This window comes from Pipra filicauda, unplaced genomic scaffold (genome assembly GCF_003945595.2).
Source record: "Pipra filicauda isolate LSUMZ 115617 unplaced genomic scaffold, ASM394559v2 scaffold64_size3178608_pilon, whole genome shotgun sequence".
Classification (NCBI taxonomy): domain Eukaryota; kingdom Metazoa; phylum Chordata; class Aves; order Passeriformes; family Pipridae; genus Pipra; species Pipra filicauda.
Genome location: NW_024104809.1, coordinates 2,623,103 through 2,636,410, shown reverse-complemented (window position 1 = coordinate 2,636,410; position 13,308 = coordinate 2,623,103). Strand labels below are relative to the sequence as shown.

Genomic DNA, 13,308 nt, shown 5'->3' with positions numbered 1-13,308 from the left:
GTTTGTAAACTTGAAGATTCCTGTCAGCTGTTGTCTGCTGCTTTCCCAAAAGGGAACCAATGTGTGCATCTTTTGCTGTGAGCCTGAACATTCTCCACCAGTTGGTGTTGTCCCTGCACTACCCTTGTAGGCAGCTCTTTGTCTTGGATTGACCTATATTGAACCTGTACTTGCTGACTTTACTTTAGAGGCTTTTCATCCCCCTGCTCTGCTTACTCATATGTACACAAATTAACATGCCCATTTATATATTAGATATGTTTTTAGAAACACATATTTTAGAAGTTTTAACGCTGCCAGGGTTCACAGTGGCCATTTCATTGAAGGCAATTCGTATTTAATTTGGGAATGATAAAGGGTTGCTAGTGCAAAGACTCTTCTCTTTACATGAGAGAGTATATGGTACTGCTGTGCAAGATGAGAAAATGTTTCAGCTTTGAGCATTTACAGATTGCAATTTTTCCCCCAATCTTCCTACATCCAAGCTAGCGTGTTCAGTGTTGGATTTCAGATATTCAGATTAGGGTTGGCTGCCCCAAATGTGGAGCTGTTACACCCTCAGGTTCAAGTGACCAAAATTTTAAAAATGAATTAGGCTTATATAAATAACTTTCCTTTATCTAGGTATGGATATGTAGCAGAATGGCTCTACTGACGTGCAGAATGTGCTTGACCGGGGAGAGCATTTTGACGTTGAAACCAAAAGCAACTGTGGCATTTATTAGGCTTCTTCTGAGAAACCTCTGTGTAGCTAAGTAGAATAGAATCATGTTTGGGAATATGATGGGTGACATTAGTTTTTGGGTAGGCCAAGCTTAAAAGTAATAAAACTTCCTAATTTTCTTCATAATTAATGACTGATAGTTATGTAAATTGTACCAAAAATTATTAAATCCATAGAAAGTTGACAGAATTCAGTCAGCTTAAACTTAACTCTTAGATGGTTTTGTCTATGTTCTGAAATCCAGTATGTAACTATGAGTGCATTACTTCCATTTTTTGGGGGGGTGTGTTTCATGGTAGTACCAACATGCTGCTTCATTTCAGTTTTAAAAATTTTTCCTCATTTGGAAATGCTCTCATTGCAATGGTTGCTATGCAAACACTAGATAAGCTTTGTGTCTGATAAAAAATGACAAAGTTTTAAATCAGCTCTCTGCAATGAATGTGAAAGAAATTGCTTTGAATATTAGGTTTACGGCAGATTTTAAGAGCTCTGTCATTTCTTTGAAGTGCAATTGTTGTTTTCCTTCCCAGGCCTTTGGAAATCTGTAAAGGATAATGAAACCTGATGCATTGTTTCACATCCTTGAAATTTATGCAAGATTAGTGTTTTTCTTGTCAGGAGTACTTTTTTCCTATCCATGTTTTCAGTCATGTTCACTGGAGCCTTGTCTACCCTACCTGACATATGTCTGCAAAGGTTTGTTGAACCTCGGGTGTGAGCAGGGAGGTGGTTGTGGGCTTTGGTTTCTCAGCTTCTCTGAGTATGCATGGTGAAGCAAAATGGCTCAAGTTCTGCTTCTTTACCTGAGCAACCACTCTCTGGTGGTCACCTGCCCAGCATGAGGCTGTAGTCAAGCAGTTGTGTTACATCATCATCATATGAACAATGAGCTGTAGCAGAAAGGGTGACTTCTTCAACAGGTACAAAGTACACGCATTTGTTAACTTGAATGACCAGGGTTACAGGGCTTTTGAGTTGTGCTGAAATGTTGTCTGGCAAGCTTAGTGTGACCTTTCACCACAAAGTTTCCATATTGTTGTGAAAGGAGGGTTATACAATGCTGTTGCTAGGTATTTTCTCAGGTAACCCTTATTGCGTGAACATTCACCTCTCCATTGTCAGCTCAGTTCTGTTGTTCTGGTGAGGAGGCAGTGCTTTGGGAGGTGTTTTTTCTATTGTTTTTAACTGGCAGCTACAGACTGCCTCAGAAAATCTTCAAACATATTTTCCTGGAATTTGTAAACACTTGAGAAAAGTGAGCTGTGAAAGCTTGAGCATGCTCCATTGCTGCATTGGTGTGAGTGCAATTACTGAACTTCCAGAAACAACATGGTGCACTGGATGTGCAATCAAAGTGCATTTTATCTTGCTGACAGAAAACACAGTAAACCTCAAAATCAGTATAATGTACTGAGAGGTGTTAAGAGTCAAAATGCCCATGACTTCACTTAAATGACAAGACTGGGCACTATATTTAGAATTTTTCAGCGATGTCTGTTACCTTCTTGGAACCAAGTAATACAGTTAGTGAATGATTGAACTAACTAAGCTTTCAACTGCATCAAAAAGCTCAACCTAAACCTCAAAGGTGCCATGGCAGAATCCATTCAATATGAGAAAACTAAACCTAAAGAATTAAAAATTATTGATGAGGAATAGTTTCTAAGTTCAAATCAACTTGATGACAGGCTGAAGTGTTAAGGCAAACTATTCATGAGACAGAACTAAAGTTTTATGCGATGTTTTTTAAATATATGGCTTCCTACATAGTAAACTCCTTAGGATTCTCTGACTTAAATATTTTAATTGTTTTTTTAATTAACTGTACTCAGGTAATACCACATCCAGGATTTGAGAAAAGCTGCTTGCAGGAGGGGTCCAGAGGAGCAGTGGTTGCTCACTTGCCCATGCCAAACTACCCATGGTGAAGAATTTTTACTGAAGAAAAATACCAGTCTTAAGAACTGCCACAGAGGAGAAATTCGCTGGGAATAAAACCAGGCTGTTTTTTTTTATCCCATGACAATAGCAAATTTGGTAATTCATCATACTATTAGATAAATAATATGAAAATGCTGTTACTCAGCACAAATGAAGAAATAATTTGATTTTACTAGTACTGATGGGGAATAGAAACTAAGTTTAAGCTAGATCTCATGGTCTACTGGATCAAATCTCTAAAATTCTGCTGTCAGCAGATGTTCGTCAGTGGAGGAAAGGGAAGTGATGGGAAAGGAACAAAGGGTCAATGCAGTTTAATAGGAAGTTGACTTTCATTTTTGGAGGATATATTTGTTCTTAAAATGTTTTCACGTTGGATGTTGTGAGAAATTACTATAAAAAGAAATTTAAATTAAGAAATATAGTTTAGAGTGCATTATGTGATAATTAATTTTTTTCACTATCTCCTTTTACTGTTAATTAACACAAACTTACATTTTAATCTCTTAAATTTAGGAATGCCTATCAATTAATACTCAATACTGTTAAGAACAAAGTAGTCTAATACTGGGGCAAGGGACATGGGGGGACGGGGGCACACACAATAGTGAGACAGTTTAATCATTATGCCTCAGTCTAATTATTTTGGAGTTTTACCAGTAGAAGTGAGAGCAAACTTGGCTCTATCAAGTGAAGAATGTTTTCCCTTTCAATCTAAGGAAGACAGATTACGGGAAATAGAGTTCTGGCTTTTGATAGATGTTATGATTTGTATTAGGCTAGCAGTATTTGCAGTACAGCTGGTACCTTAAATACTGCTAAAGCAGTAATTAAATGATAAAAAGTTACCCTTCTCTGTTGGATTTGTAGGAGCTGAAATAGTCTCTTACCTAGGAGTAGGCTTTTTTCTTTTTCTACTTACTGACTTTATCAAATTTGTATGTTTATTGTCTGTGTAGCATTTCTATTTCTATTTTTTCTTCAACATACTGTAGTCCTTCAATTCAGTCCCTTCTCCTCAGACATACTTTTTGAGGACTATTACTTAACTTCAGTTTGTAATACATCTTTTCATAAAGTAGCTAACTTTTCCACTTTTTAACTCGACACTGGATATTTGTGAAACTAAGTAATTGTTTTAGAACTGCTAGGAAATACGTTGCAAGTCTGCGGATAGGACAGAATAGCGAGCAGAAAACTTTTTAAGGAGCTTAGGATACTGGTCTGGAGTATTGATTTTCTGCTATAAAATTATATTTGTTCTGGTTGCTAGGATTCTTTTCATTCTGCATATACTATACAGTGTCCTTTCCCTTATTCTACAGCAAGGCAGACTCGAGGCATCAACAGAGGTGTAAAGTTAGCTTGTCGCAAGAAAGATCATGCTGGAAACATGGATGTGACTTTTATCTAAATGCCAAGGTTAATAATACACAAATACCTGAATTATCTTTGAAACGAAATGTCTGTCTATATATTTATATTTTTAGAAGCATGTAGAAAATAACTGCTTAATATTTTCTTATTGTTTAAAGCCAAAAAAAGTCACGAAAATATTCACACATGTTATTTTGAGTTAGCCTCTAAATCTGTGTATGCATGATACTACAACAATGCATATGATTGTATCAGCTTTGATTTTTCTTAAACATGTACTTGAACAGGGATTTTGCAGGTTTTAAAACATCAAATTAAGGGGAAAAGAGCCCTTTCTGCTGTCCTAACATTTCATGCTGATTTTATTTAATATTAAGGAAAATGAAAACATACAATAAAAACATGTTTCAAGAAGAGTTTGAGTTTGAAGGTCTTAAGGAGTCTAAGTTTCCTAATATTTTAAATTACACATAAGACTTTGGAGAGCAGTGTTTAGTAGTTTGAATCTGCAAGTAGGACAGTACAATTGACTTAATTGTAATTGTTCCTATAAAGAAGGATTTGACAGGGTTTGGCCCTTAGTCAAGGGAGAGGACAGTGTAATTTTGTGTGCTATGCAGGTGTGAGTTATAAACATACTAAGGTCTAATCTTTCAAGGTGCTTAATGCCTTGTCAGAACTGTTTTTCATTCTCTGTTTTCTGGAGTTACTAAGTGCGATACTGTTGAGCATCTTGCAGAATAAGCCTTGAAGAGACCAGTGGATTTTCTGATTTTTTTAAAGTCTCGTCATGTTTTTGACCAGGATTTAAAGTTTTTTTCATCAAAATCTGACAGTTCTGTTCTCTTGTGATTTGACACTTGCACACAAAACACAGAAGAGGGAAGCAGTGTGTAGGAGTTGAAAAGTTTGTTAGTAATTAAACTAGTTACAACTGTGGTTTTTTTCAGACGTAGCAAAATCTTATTGCAAAGTAATGTTTGTGGCAATTTATACATCACTCTGTAAACTACGGTAGAAGTTGTTCAAAAGTATAGTAAATGCTTAGAGACATATGTGCATACATGTCTACTAATATATAGCATATGCATGTAAATACAGCATAAAGAGAGGCAGTAGCTCTACCTAATATATTACAATACTATTGGACTCTTTCCACAGCTTTAAATGCAGTCATGATTTTATCCGACCATTTGGAAAGTGTGTGTAATTCATAATTCCCTCTTTCTTTAACATTAAATTAATTCCTTGCCTGTTGGCTCTGTAGGAATTGTTTAAAATACAGTTTGTAATGTTTGCAGTAGTCACCCTATATCTGAGCAACCAGACATCTTCTAGACCTCCTGGTGCTGTTCTGGGGTATTTCATTGTTTCTCAGTCCTCACCCCTTTTTTTTAGGAAGCAACTTTTTTAGCAAGTATCTCAATAGGAAAAAGCAAGAAGCGCCAGTGCTTGCCAGAAGAAGCTTGCTTCCCACCCTCTCCCTTACCTTGCGCTCCTGGGCTATAGAACTCCTGGGTCAGCTATTGCTCCATGGTGCGGGGCGCTGAGCTGTAGCATCAGGGATGTGAGCATTCCAGCAGTCCCACTAAACAATGAGAGATAGGCTCTTTGCATGCCCCAAGCCTATGGAGCATTACGTCATTGCCTTGCCATATAAGGCGCTCTGTGTTGTGCAGACTCGTCGTGTCTGACTCGTGTACTTCAGTGATAGCCAGGGCTTGGAAAGCTTGTTAATGTGTTCTGGCTCCAGCTGACGCTCAGGACTGTGTGAAAAATTTCATTTGTCTACCAGTTCATGGCCAAGAAGAATGTGCGGAAGGTTTGGGTTAGGGCAGTTCCTTTCTATTACTGATAATAAAGTCGTTAGCAGTTGTTAGCTGATTAGGTACAGTGTTTTCCACTCAGACTCGCAGCCTAAAATTCGAGAAAGGAAAAATTCAATCCCAGGTCATCTTCTTTAATTAGTTGTTCTAAGGGAGTTTTTCTGTTTTTCTTTCCTTTTTTTTTTTTTTTTAATATGACAAAAAATGTGACTTTAGCTGAACTCCTCTGAGGGGGATATGAACTTCGAGCCTTCCTTTTTTTTTCCTTCTGTAAAGAGTCGGGGTCCTTGGAGGATAGTATTTTATTTCCTGATGATGTAACTACAAAACAATTCTCTAAGTGATGATGGGAAGGCCAGATGAAATCTGATTTTTTTTTTCTCTTCAATGTTTTTTCTACAAAACCCTTTCCTTTTTCGTATGTTTGTGTTTCAGCTAACACAATTAAGCAGTCCAAGCAACTATTTTTAGTAAGGAGGTCTTAAAGAAATGAGTCATTTGTTTTAATATTTAGGAAAGAGGCAGGAAGCCAAAAAGTAAGATTTAGATTGAAGAGCTTAAAATGTATCTCTTGTATTCCCTGTCCTTTAGTGTACACCCTGAATAAACATTGAGAACACAAGGAAGAAATACTTGAAATGGGCACAAAATTTGTTGTTGAAATTCCACTAAGGGTAAAAGGGAGTCAATGGAATAAACTCCTTTTGTGTTGATGGGTAAATTAGACCATGGAAAGGCATTCCACACTACTAGAGTGCAGAATGTTAAAGTAGATGCATGCACAATTCATTTATTTGCACCACTTGAATTTCAGTCTTCGGATAAACTTCGGTATAGCTTAAGCTGTCCTACTGCCTTCTTTTTGTGACTTATGTCCTACTTGAACATAATGCTAACTTAAGGCAATTTACTTATTTGGGGGTGTTGTGCGTGGGTATGAAGACAAATGGTGATTAAAATGTTTGCATTTCGTTAACAAGACAGACATCTTTTAGCTACTTTGCACATATTTACCCCGAGTGTAGCCTGAAAATTATTCTTTAGCTGGAAAATTCCAGGCAACCCTTCCCACTGCTCCTAGGTAAAGACTTCCTCAGCACTGTGCTGCTTATGGGTATGGGTGATCCCTCTTTGCAAATTTCTGTGGAAGTTGGGATTTGGGTGCTTGATCAAAAACTTCCAAGCCTATTTAACAGTGCAATACTGTATACTAACCCTTCCAAAATTGTTTTGGAGATAGAGAAATGTCTTATTTGAAGATAGCAGTGGACAGACCGGGATAATATTTTATTTGCTATTCCAGGAAGATTTAATAATCAAATCCAAACAAAACCAGAATAACCTTTAGCCCAAATTGGCCTATTCAGTCACTTGGCTAATGTTTTTGGAAACTAACATTTTGTCTATTTTTTCTCAAAACTATCTGTGTATCATTTGAATTACATAAAAGGTCATCCAGGTGACCTTGGTATGGGGAATATCTTCAGCTACAAACTCACCCTTCCTGTTGGGGCTCCGTTTAGAGACAGGACAACTGCAGGTGCAAGGTCCTGTCTCAGGGCAGGCTGTGGAGATACTGCCGTGTTCAGTTCTAATTTGCAGAGGGTGTCAGGTAAGTTACTGTGTGGAAGGGAGCTAGGAGTTAGATGTGGATGCATTCTTTTTTTACATATATGTTTGTGTATGCAAGTGTACGAATGCTTAGAGTGAAAACTGCTGTTTCTGTATTTTACTTGGGTTTTTTTCTTTCCTTCCCTTTGCAATTGTTTTGTTTTTCTGCATCTTCCCTTTCACCTACACACACCCTATTTCTGTAGTCTGTATGAAAATTGCCTACATTTTTGTTCTCCCACATGAAACAGTTGTTTTAGGCCATAAGCAGCTTTGAAGAAGAGGACTTCTCAAAAGCTGGTGGTCAAAAATCCATCCTTGCAGTCCAGTTCTGTTCTGGAGTTGCAAGGAACGCAGCTCAGATAGTGCTGGTGATAAGTTTATTGGCAGTCTGGGAGCAGGGAGTAGGGAATGCAAGTCCTCCTGTTTATAAATCTGTGTTTACATCTGGGGATGGCCCAAGTATGAACTTCTAGTTTCTTAATTAATTCTCCTCTGCAATACAAAAGTGCACATCTGTGACCTTCTGCAAACCAGCTTTATCAAAGACAATCAGCTGAGTGTGTAATGACCTGACTTCCTTCTCTTATACTGTCACAGCTTAAAGGATAGAGTACAGTATTATTCCAAGTCCTGTTAAGGAATATATGATTAAAAATTCCAAATTTTGAATTACTATAACACGAAAAGCTTATTTATATTCTAGGTAATAAATAGAGTTGCAGAGAAGCCTTCGTTTACTGCTTTTTCACAGTGTCTTCCAGTATCTGTAGGTGGAATCCTGGCACTGGTGAACTGTACCAAAGAGAAAAAAAAAGCCTTTGAGCAGGCAGCTATTCCTGCCTCATTCTCCATTGCTCCCTGAAAATGAATTCTGTTTCCTTAGTTACTAGACATAGTTTTGCACGTACTTGGTGTATTTGCATGTATTGTGACAGCAAAAGAAACTGAATTTGTAGAAATCAGAGGCCAAATGAAAATCTTGTTAGATCATTTGGTTCATCCCCTGACAATGCAGGGCTGCTCTCTGCAGCCTGCTTTCAGTGACTTCTGTCTAGTCTCTCTGCTTATCATTTTGTGTTGTTATTTGTGCCCGTGTTCTCTCAGGATTTTACTTGAAAAAAATAGAAGCTGGAAAGATGGAAGACTGTGTGAGGCAAGGAAAAGAGGGGATAAATAAGCTAAAAGACTTTGAGGCAATTGTTTAGACTTCATCTTAAACTATCTGAATTCCTCCCATTACTTCCATCGTTAAACTACTTCTCTTTCCTTTTTCTTCCCATGGCAATTCACAGCAGCAGTTCCAGTGTCCTTAAACCCATAACCTATCTATTACAGCATTTGACCCCTTCCTTTGGCCATTTTGTATCTAAGATAAATAAAGGAAATTAGAACTTGGGCCTCAGTTCAGCAAAGCACTTAAAACATAGCCCTGTGTGTTTTTGTTGAAAAAGGAAAGGACTTCAGCAGAACTCTGATTTTAATGATATATTGAAATGCTTGGCTAAATCAGGCTCTTGGTCCCATTTACCTCATGCAGATATTGTTGAAACTTGAGTTTTTGAAATTCTCCCTGGGCTCTAAATCTTTAGGCTACTTTTGTATTCCTAAAATAGAAATCTACAGAAGTACCCATGCTGTCAAAAATTTTATTAGAATTTTACATTACTTAAAACTTTGCTTTTTTAGAGGTGATGTGCTTAAGTTTTGCATGTGATACCTGATGAACTGAAACATGCAGGATTGACAAGTTGAATTTTAATGCCTTGTATAAATGGGATCTGATATTTAATGTTTTAATAACTCATTTGACTTCAAGGATATTTTTCCACTGTGTGCTCAGCCTTGTCTCTGAAATCTGTGGGAGTTTTGACATAACTCAGTGGAAGAAAGCTCACTCTAATTATTTCTTGGATTAATAGCATCCTTCAAAAATTTTCTATCCAATTTATTATTTCTCCTAGCATTGTGTTTGATCTCTTAGATTTCATCAGTAAAGTGTTTTAGTGTTTTATATCCTGATGTATAGATCAACATCTGAATATTACAATAAGGAAATATGGAGGCTATTATGGGTTAGTGACAGTCTGAAATGCATTGACAACTCATAAATGCATGTGGAAGGCAAGGGGCCGAAGCAGGGGAAAGTTCTAAAGATAACATTCTTGAGATTCATGTGTCTTTTACTATGGACCACGGACGGAAAGAGATTCATATCTTCATTACGGTGTGTTTTTAATTTTTTTTGGCAGCAGGAAGAAATATTTTCCCAGACTCTCCTATTGTTTGCAGATTCCATTATTCCATTTTTTTGGCAGATACAAATAGAATTTCTAGCCAAATATTAGGGATAATTAGATCCCTTTATGTTGGTCACTGCATTAGGAAACTGATGACTGCATCTCTTAACTGCTAATGACTTCTAAGGAGAACTTGCAAGTGCTTCATATCTGCTTGTGAGATGGTTTCCTTTTGCATAAGGGACCATGATAAGTTTTTATGAAAAGGACATATTTTGCATGGCAGAGCTTACCAAAGATTAAAAGAATTTAATTTTTATGCCTTCCCTGAATCTCTATAAACCATATATAGCCAATTAATCTTTTCTCTGTAATGAAATGAGATACTGTTCTTTAGTTTACGAAAACTCTGTATAAAGTGTATTTTAAGGAGGAGTTTGGGACTGAATGTTTCTTTTGTTTGTGATGGGTTCTGCAGTGAGTTTTTTTTATAACCCCCACCTCTCCCACCCACAAGTGTGCCTGTCTAGTTGGGCTATTTCTGAAGGCATGACAGTCATGTCGATATTAATGCAATAGCACAAATGAGTTGTAATCGTGTGAAGACTGTTGCGATAAGGTACCTTGGAAGATTCTAAGTTCCATGTCTGTGGACATACTTGGAAGTAGAACATATTTTCAATGTCTGTCTTTATTTATTAGACCTCAGAAAAAATGTGTGACACTATGTAATTAGTTGCCTCCTTTTCTTCATCTGTCTCCTTTGAAATTCATTCAAAGCAAGATTCTTTCTGTAGAACTTCAGGGCAACCGTGTGACTGAAAAATTTTGAGCTTCAAGTCTGATTCCACATGAAACCCTGTTTCAGATCTTTTTTATGTGTTAACTTAAGATGTGAATTCAGTCGTTTTATTCAGTGATCAAACCCCTTTCTGAGCAGTTCAATTCTTATTTGAATAAAAACAGTTCAATTCTTGTTTGAATAAAAACTCGCGTTTAAGTCAAGTTGACTCAGCTTTTTGCATTGACATGAACTGAATGTGATGCCAGTGAAGGATGCTCCTTTCAAAGGTTTGATGATATGAGGTGAAAAAGTAGCTGGAGTTATTGCAGGTTCATTCAGTTCCTCTGCATTATTCACCATCTCTTCCCTTATGTTTTTCCCTGCGTGGCTGTTTCTTCCCTTGTTGCTGAGCAACGCTGTGCCACCAATGGCTCGGAGTGCAAAGCCCAGCACAGAGGTAAAAGGGATTTGGCATTCAGTGCATTTCTTGCAGGTTGCAAGTTTTACAGGAGCCTCATGAGGCTGTTGCCTGCTTTGAGAGCACAGGCTTGTCAGGCACCCACTGAGGTGACTGCGGTCTTGAATACAGCATAGGAACTGTAAGAAGGCTTGTTAACGCCATTGGGATTATACAAAGAGGAGTACAAAGTTGTCATAGTTTTTTTTTTCTTTTTAGTGATTAAGTAGAGAGAATCCAGAATTCAAATAAATCTTGAGTCCTACATTTCATTGTTATAATTCTGTTGAGCAGGCTTCTCTTGCCTCCTGCAGATTAACCCAGTGAAAATGTAGCTGTTAAAAAGCTTGTCTGAAAGGGAGTAAAGGTTGTAAGAGAATGACTGTGGATTCTAAGGAAGGCAAACTTTGCAAAGGGAGAAAACATTTTTTGTTGGGCTGCCTGCAATAGTAGAGTAAAACACAAGTATGTTCTTGGGCCCAGAGACCCTTCTTTGGGTTTCTAGATGCTGCATTTAGGTTACAAAACCTATGTAATAACAGACATACTTTCTGCTTTGATAAATCCCCCCTGCCTTAGGATTCCTGCATTTAAAAAGGCTTTTCTTATTCTCTGTAACTTCAGTAGCTATACACTAGTCCCTGTTGAAAGCACAGTCCCTCTAGTTATTGGTGATTTCGATACCTGGTCAAGGAATATATATTGAAATAACGCAGAGGCAAATGTATCCTATACAGGCTGTTTTAGATTGTGGATTCTTAGGGATGTAATGTAACTTGTACAACTTTGATCCCTTTGGGATTCAGAATTGCTGAGCTATCCGATAGATTCATAGCTTAGAAATGTGACTTAGTAGTGTGGTTCAATTCTCTGGTCTGGAAAAGTATTTACAGAATTTCTTGATCTCCTAGCGTGTAGTCACGTGTAGCTCTTTGTGTTAGTCTTGCCCACAGCAGGTACTGTTCAGGGAGTCTCTTGGGCTTGGGGAAATGTATTTAACAGACTCAGACACTCCACAGCTCCAGAGTCTGCAACAAAAATTTCACAAAACCCCTGAGTGAGGAAGGGGAACAAATACAAAAGGGTATTAATTTGGCCTTTTTATGGCAGCTTGCATGAGACATGTCAGCCTTAAGAACCATTACCTTCAACTCAGCAGTGCCGTAGATGTGACATATCTGGGAACACTTTTATTGATCTCATGTCTCTGCGTGTTATGTCAACAGGATGGACTATTACTAAGAAAGTCTTTTAAGAGATGAACTCAATGCTTGAATAACCTACAGCTTGCTTCATGCTTGAAAATTGAACTCAAGAACAAAGAAAGTGGTTTAAAGAAATTATCTTCCAGCACTGAAGGAAAGACAAAATTTCCTTTTTAGTCCCTGAAATCCTATGGTCTTTAAACAGTCTTCCCTGCAGCCTTTCCCACTACTTTTTTTTAGTGGGGTTTTTTAGTTGTTGAGTACTTTGTTTTTAATCTGTTTTGTTCAATTACCTATTTTTAATCATAAGGATGAAGTTTTTATTCCTTTTAACATCATTTCCCGTTGATAACTTAGTTGAAAGCATTCTGACAGAGCATAAATTCTGGCTTCCATTTCCCCTAGTCAATGAACTCAGGAGCTCATAATAGGAAGACTAATATTAATTAGATGAAAGATAGCTACAGTCCATACAAATTGTGTTTATAAAGGGTGTGATCATGATGAACTGTGTAGAGTTGATTAAATACAGTGATATATTGGGTTCTTTCTTGTAGTGATACGATTTCGTATAAATGAAATCTGAAGTGGCATCTTTTGCTACAAAAATCTTATTGTACATTTGATAATTGCTAATAATTTATCTGATAAGCAGACTGTATTGTTAAGAAGAAAGTTAAGCTGATTTCTTAAATGGATATAACAAAATACCATAGACCTTAGTACTCTTAGGTGACTCTACAGAACGAAGATTTAAGCATTGTAAATTTGTTGACCTGTGGGTTGTTCACCCCCCCCATCTCCTTCCCAATAAATACATAACCGCATGTATAGGTAAATATTTGTGCAAAACTCTAGCCAGTAGCAAGGACTCGCAGCCTTTTTGTGGAAAATGGCACCACTTATTATTTACTTTAACTTTTAAAACGATACATAATAAAATGTCTCCATTCCATGTATAATAAATAGAGGCCTAGAACTAGAAAGTTGCAAAAGAACGAGTATTTTCTGAATTCCTAATGTGTGTTGTATGGGTTAAATGAAATCCAGTTGTGCATGACCTCTTAGTTTGATTCAAGTTGGCTTTTCCTGCTCTAAGATGTCTGTGTTTTGGGACACATGAAGTTTGTTAGTTCTTTG

General features: G+C 37.2%; 2 protein-coding genes across 5 annotated transcripts in view; one reads left to right on the top strand and one right to left on the bottom strand.

Annotated features, from left to right (window-relative positions):
- The window catches only part of CMSS1 (cms1 ribosomal small subunit homolog), a 223,629-nt gene that overhangs the window by 31,732 nt on the left and 178,589 nt on the right, over positions 1-13,308 (top strand). The window lies entirely within an intron of this gene.
- FILIP1L (filamin A interacting protein 1 like) overlaps positions 1-13,308 on the bottom strand; it is a 188,972-nt gene that overhangs the window by 29,990 nt on the left and 145,674 nt on the right. The window contains exon 1 of one of the 4 annotated variants that reach the window (XM_027727511.2): positions 5,535-5,641. The exons of the other annotated variants lie outside the window; for them this stretch is intronic. The gene's annotated coding sequence lies outside the window, so the exon portion shown is untranslated. Of the gene's footprint in view, positions 1-5,534; positions 5,642-13,308 lie in introns of those variants that run through there. 4 annotated transcript variants of the gene reach the window in all.